Raw genomic sequence first — 7216 nt, forward strand, 5'->3', positions numbered from 1 at the left:
AAGTGAGACTTTGCAGAATTAATTGCTCTAAAGCTACATTGTTGTCTGTCTCGGCATCCGCAGATTATCCACTCTCCCACAAGTATAACAGTGACCACACTTCAAAAATACTTCATTGTCTGTAAAGCGCTTTGGGAGGTCTTGAGGTCGTGAAAAGCGCTTTATAAATACAAGACTTTGTTTTTATATTGGGCTAAAAGTACTGATGTTTTCACTATGAGGACGAAGAGACATCAATATGTGGACATTCGCTACGAATTCATCATCTGGGTTGGTCCTTTACTTTTCCGACCGTCTCAGTCTTTCGATCTTTACCGTTCTCTGCTGGTGTCGCAGGTTCCATGAGCTTTGGCCGTTCAACGAAGCCTGAGAAGTCCATCAGGGGAAAACAGAGAGGGAAAGAGACAGGGAGAGATGGAGAGATCTAAGTATAGAAAAAAAGCTTGATTATCAAGTTAGCAGAATTTGAAATGAAGCTTGAGAGAGATGGAATCATACATTCAGAGAATCGTTACTGCACAGAAGGAGGCCATTCGGCCCATTGAGCCTTACCCGGCTCTCTTTAAGAGCAATCCAGTTCGTCCCATTCCCCCGTTCTTTCCCTGTAGACCCGCTAATATTTTTCCTTCAAATACTTATTCAATTCCTTTTAGAAAGTCACGATTAAATCTGCTTCAACCACCCTTTCAGGCGATGCATTCCAGATTATAACTACTCGCTGATTTAAAACGTTTTTCCTTATATCGCCTTTGGTTCTTTTGTCAACCACCGTAAATCTGTGCCCTCTCGTTCTCGACCATTCCGCCAACGGGAGCAGTTTCTCTTTATTTACTTTATCTAAACCCGTCATGATTTTGAACACTTCTATCAAATCTCCTCTCAACCTTCCTGCCCTAAGGAGAATAACCCCAGCTTCTCCAGTCTATCCACGTAACTGAAGTCCTTCATCCCTGAAACCATTCCAGTAAATCTTTTCTGCGCCACCCCTAAGGCCTTCACATCCTTCCTAAAGTGCGGTGCTCAGAATTGGACACAATACTCCAGTTGTGGATTATTGTGAAGTTTCCTTCAAGCACCTTGAAGTTTTGCAAGAGACCACTGGGCTCCCAATTAAAAGGCTCTGCCGCGGTGGAGGATCTGTCTGAGAGAAGGAAATGCGGCCCGTTATCTCCAGTTCATATTTATTTGAGCATTGAACAAAACTGTAAAAAATGGCGCGTGAGCAGGATTCCAATGATTCACCGAAAGACCCTGTCGAGTTTTAGATGTAACGGCTGAACCACTCGGCCATCACAAGCAGTGAGTGCTAGTAATGCACGGCTGTAAATCAGAATGCGCAAGGTACTCAGAGGAGATTTGTGAAATTATATGTTGTTTCAAACAGGTTTCCAACTGGACACAGAGAGCCCGATACCATGCAAACGTTGCTGTTTCACTGGTAGAATTTGCACTTACCACGCGAGGGAACAGGGTTCATATTCCCGACCAATTAAGGCGCATTTTTATTCTGCACCTCTGAGATCGCGTGAATTGGGATAAGTTCACCTTCAGTTTCAATCTGCACACCGCCGTGAGGCATTTTACTCTCTCCGTGTGTGTTGCGTCGACAAACCGGCTGCATTCCGGCCTCTGGACCTCAAACATGCTCGAGAATTAAATCAATGCTGCTTTCTGCAACGCTGAAAAGATGTGAGAAAGAAATGAGTGAATCTTCACTGGAAATAGTGAAACAGGAGAGTTCTGGGATTTGAACTGGGGACCTCTCACATATCAAACATTGAAACGCCTAAAATGAAAACCATAATCCGAGAACAAGGAGCCGTCAGTAACACAACCGGACAACCAGTTAAAATTTCCCTGCTCCCCACAACCGATCGCCCATTCATTCAGACCGCTTCTGTCCATCGAATCATAGAATGGTTACAGCACAGAAGGAGGCTGTTCGGCTCATCGAGCCCGTGGCGGCTTTGTATAGGAGCAATCCAATTAGTCCCATTCCCCGGCCCTTTCCCGGTGCTCTGTATTTTTCCCCTTCAAATTCCTTTTTAAAGTCACGATTGAATCTGCTTCCACCACCCTTTCAAGCAGCGAATTCCAGATCAGAACTACTCGCTGCGAAATTAAGTTTTTCCTCATATCGCCTTTTGTTCTTTTGCAATCACCTCAAATTTGTGACCTCTGGTTTCCGACCATTTCGACAATTAAAACACCTTCTCTTTATTAACTTTAAACCTTTCATGACTTTGAACACTTCTATCAAATCTCCTCTGAACCTTCTCTGCTCTCAGGGGAACAACCCATCACCCGGCAAATACGGTCAATTAGCTTCAATTAATTTATATTATCATTAAACAGACCTTTAAAGACATGCCTTGTTTTGTGGAAGTGTGAGCTGGTGGTTTAAATCGCTGGTTTCAATGTATGGGGAGTTTCTCGATTCGAATTTTACCACTGACATAATTTCTGCCAATGTTTATTTTGACCTGTTCACAGAAAACCCGATTGCAGTGCGATGGAGCAGAGGATGTGAAAGAAGCTGAAAGTGAAAGTGCAGATATTAGTTTCATCACGGGGACAGGACACGTTTCCACAGGTAAGGATCTCTCACCTTAAGATTCTTTCCAGCAGAGTGGGACAGGTGATCAGAGTGACCGGGCTCTAACGGCGCAATCGGTCCTTATATGAGTTCCAGGCTCGATAAATGCCGGGGTTGTTAATTCGAGTCTCACCGAGATCAAGCAATCCTTTTGTTTGTGAACATTTCGACCGGAGTTGAAGGTAGAATTGATGTTTTCGAAAATGCATCTACTTATCTGAATTGCCATGTGGTTCCTCTGGACCACGCTGTTGAAATATCAGAAGAGATGTTGAGTATTACTTGTTTACAGGAGGGAGGCTGCGGTTTTGTAGACACAAACAATGATTTTGATCCATCTCCACACTGTGGGATTCAACTGGAGCTTTAAACCAGCGCCTCCGACCGCTCAGCCAGGATACTTTCCATCCTACACTTCAGGAATTAGTTTTACAGGAATAGAATTACTGCAAACAACAATTCTACCCCTGAAGCACCAATGCTGCCACGGCAGCAGGATGCATGTGTCCAGTTAGAAACCTGTCTGAAGGAACATGCAGACTGACAGAGCCGGAAGTCCAGCAGATTGACTTTCGGTCTGAGCAGGTGTTGAGTCTCCTTCTTGAGAGTGTTTCGCCAATCCAGCTCAGAATGGTTTAAGAATCATGAATTCGGGTGTGACTGGAGCCACTTGTGTAAGATGAAGTGTCGGGGACAGTTTCACATCCTTGACGGACATTAATGATCCTGTTGCGGTTTTGCTGCAAAATTTCACTTCCCAGCTCCCGAACTAAAATCCAACGCCGTTGCAACTCGAATCCACAACCTTTGAATAGCTTATCAAACAAAACAAGTAGAAGTCCAACACACTAGCCATTGCGTCACAGGGTCAGTTGCCAAAAAAACCCGAATAAAAAGAAAGACGTGTTTCTCCGGTCCAGGGGCAAAGTGACAATGGATGTTATTCAAAAAACTGTCCCCTCGAATCTGTCTTTATATTTTTTTTTGTATAGCTTCGATTTTAAAAGTTATAAAAAGCCGAAATAAATTATAAGAATCGAATCCGTGATTAAGGCGTTACAATACACTCTAATCAACAGTTAACCGGCCGTACTGACTGACCATTAGACATTTTAATTAATTTCTGTACTGTACGCTAGTTGGTAGCGCTTTCTGTACTTGGACCCCGAAATCTCTCTGCTCCTCCACAGTTCCTAGTTTCTCACCATTTAGAAAACATTCTGATTTATCTTTCTTAGATTTAAATTGGATGATCTCGCTCACCCCCAATTGAACTATATTTGCCGCAGTTTTGCCCACTCACTGAATCTATCAATTCCCACTTTTCAACTTCCTGCTTCAATCTTCATGACTTATTGCGTCACCAGAAGGCTGCGTGTTCAAATCACGGGGTAACCGTTACTTTTCGAGCTGATCGGATTCTGGATCGTTCCGGGATGAATATTGTATCTGCTTTTTCTCAATAAACAGAACCTTGCTCCAAAGTCTGCTTCCCTGGTTCTCAAATTTCAGGAAGGCGTCTCATTCCGCCCTCGACTTTTGATTTTGACCTGCGGTTGAAACTTTTGCAAAGATGGAAAAGAAGTCCCCAAATCGCTCCACCTGAATCTCAAACGCTTTGGGAAGAAGTTCAGTGCAAACAGTTCGGAATTTAAAGGCACCTCAATGACCTGCACTTTCTTGGAATGAGTTTTGTCCGCCATTGCATTGGACCCTGAAATCGCTCCCGGCTTTCATCTCACTGAAGTGAAGAGTGTGACCGCGTTACACCTGTCAGAGTGCAAGTGACGAGTTTGGGGTCGGTATGGGTCGTTTACAACTTTTGAAATCTCACCAAGCAGCAGAGAAAAAGAATCTTGGAATCAAATTGTCCCTGTCAGTGATGAATTGAAGTGAATATCGCTCCAAGCAGATCTGGACAACTCGCAGTGCAGCCGCACAGGAGTTCCAAATCCACCTTCTCGCCACTCGGCAATCGCATGAACTGAACTTTACTGTGACCCAGTGTCACCGCGCTGAAATCGAGTATGTCTCGGCCACAGTTTTTCTGAACATCATGGTTACTGGTTTAAGAGTGAAAACTGCCGTCCGCTTCACTGTAAGTGCAAGAGACATCTTTGTAAACACCGAGTCGTGTCACAGACTCGGTGTCACAGACCTGCTCGTCGGACCTGCTCATTTCATCTCATCTCATTTTCAGCAAACCTGAATATTACTGGAATAGAGAATGGCGAATCACAGCTCGAGAAATCAATCCTCTCGACCACGAGGGGACGGAGTCTTCCAACATACAGGTGTTTAATGGCAAGGTGAGTTTAATGTTCAGGAATAATAGAGCACAGATTTTCGGTCGTGCAAACTTCACACACTTTATTTTGAAAAAGTAAACTGATAGCAGAGAGAATTTATTTTGATCGCTGCAACCTGAATTTTCAGTTCGGTGAATCAGTAGTTCCAACAGCAAATGTGTGCTGTCTCTGTGGCGCAATCGGTTAGCGCGTTCGGCTGTTAACCGAAAGGTTGGTGGTTCGAGCCCACCCAGAGACGGTAGGGAAACTTTGATCTTCATGGTCTCGCATTTCCTGGTTCTGATGTTTGTTTTGGCTGCAAAACAAATGCCCACTTTCGATGGCCAGCTGAGCACGGCCGATCTTCCATCATTTCACCTGTGATTGGCTTCGCCGAAATCTGAATTCTTCTTGACAGACAAGGTCTGACATCGATATTTCTGCAGTGACCGACACCAGACTGTTTCCACAATGAATGTCACTCCCTTTTATTTTGGAAACGCAAAATTGTATTCACATTCCGAACGGTTTCAGTTGATTTGTGAGAGATCATGAAAGGATCCTGCAGCGCTGCCTTGGATAATAACCACAGTTCGAAGCCGCATTTCAGTCGCGGCAACAAATCCTCACATCCGAGTATCTGCACCGTTAAATCGGAGCATCTGCACCTTTGCAGCAGAGTATCTGCACCCTCACACTGGAGTATCTGCACCGTTGCACCGGAGTATCTGCGCCCTTACAACCATTAACTCATCAACTGTCCCCAATCATCTTTATCAGAGTCAGGAACCCTAAACAAAACCCAACAGTGAAGAAATTGGCTTCATGTTTCTTCACTAATGTACGGACACATTTTTATTAACGGAACTTGGAAGGAGATTTGGGGAAAGTGGCCGCTGATACTCAGAAACTACTGCTTGTTTTTTTTGCTCAGCGGGCTCGTTGGTCCAGGGGTATGATTCTCGCTTCGGGTTTGTTGTTTGAAATATGTGAGAGATCCCGGGTTCAAATCCCGGACAAACCCTCATTTTGTTACCCCCCGACTTTTGATCTTGACCTGCTGTTCAAACTGGCTGGGTGTTTGTCGGTATCTCAATAATCTCACGTCCTCTGAATGCATTCTGCTTGCAATTGCAATTGACCTTGAAACCGCTCTCGGATTTCATCTCACTGAAGCAGAATGTGGCCCCTTTTTGTTTCAGCGTGGAGGTGACGAGGTTGTGGTTGATAACCGCGGGCACACCTGTCCGGACATTGGTATTCAGAATGTACAAAATGCTGTCTCAAATATTCTGTTGTCATCCAGGGAGATCTAGTTTTGCATGCCCAACCTTTCCCCTAGTAAGAATGTGTCCAGTCTGTACCCGAACTATCTCCTCACTCAAAGCCTCCCATTGCTCATTTACTGTTTTACCTGCCAATCTTTGATTCCAATCCACCTGGACCCGATCACTTTTCAACTCGCTGAAATTCGCTCTTCCCAGTTCAGTATTTTCATGCTTGATATTTCCTTGCATTTTCCATAACTATACTAAACCTGCTGCAAATGCTCCCCCACTGAATCATGCTCCACTTGCCCCACTTCTTTCCCCTAAATAAATCCAGCACTGCTTCCTTCCTCGTTGGGCTGAAAACATGCAGATTAAGAAAGTTCTCTTGGACACATTTCAGGAATTGCTCGCCCTCTTTGACTTTTGCACTGCTCTTTCCCAGTCTATATTCGGATAAATGAAGTTCCCTTTTATCAATGCTCTAAAATTATTGCATCTTTCTGCAATTTGCTGCCAATTTGCTCCTCCATCTCCTTCCCACCAGTTGGTCCCCTATAGTTTGCATCCAGCAGCGTAATAGCTCCTCAATTGTTCCTTAATTCTAAACAAATAGATTCTGCCTTTGAACCCTTAAGCATGGCGACCCTTTCTACCGCTGTAACAGTATTTTTGATCAATCGTGCCTGGCCCACCCCCCAACTTTTATTCCCTGCCTTTCCTGAATACGTTGTAGCCAGGAATATGTAAGTGGCCACTCCTCCGCTTATTTGAGCCAGGTCTCCATTATTGACACTATAACATAATCCCATGTTACCACTTGTGTCTGCAGCTCACCAACCTTATTTACCAAGTATGTTAAACACAACATCAGGGCATAAGGGTAGGACAAGTTCTAATGCCCAATTAAATGTTCTATACACTAATGTCCGTAGCATAAGAAATAAAACAAGGGAATTAGAAGCGTAAATTGAGCTTATAGTGCATGACTTAGTGCTCATCACTGAGACCTGGCTACAAACTGGGCATGACTGGGAGATAAATATTTCAAGTTATAAGACGTT

General features: G+C 44.1%; 1 non-coding gene across 1 annotated transcript; it reads left to right on the forward strand.

Annotated features, from left to right (window-relative positions):
• Positions 1-5069: 5069 nt before the first annotated feature.
• Positions 5070-5143, forward strand: trnan-guu (transfer RNA asparagine (anticodon GUU)). The gene has a single exon. It is a non-coding gene; the product is annotated as a tRNA-Asn (tRNA).
• Positions 5144-7216: the final 2073 nt, after the last annotated feature.

This window comes from Heptranchias perlo, chromosome 20 (assembly GCF_035084215.1).
Source record: "Heptranchias perlo isolate sHepPer1 chromosome 20, sHepPer1.hap1, whole genome shotgun sequence".
NCBI classification, from domain to species: domain Eukaryota; kingdom Metazoa; phylum Chordata; class Chondrichthyes; order Hexanchiformes; family Hexanchidae; genus Heptranchias; species Heptranchias perlo.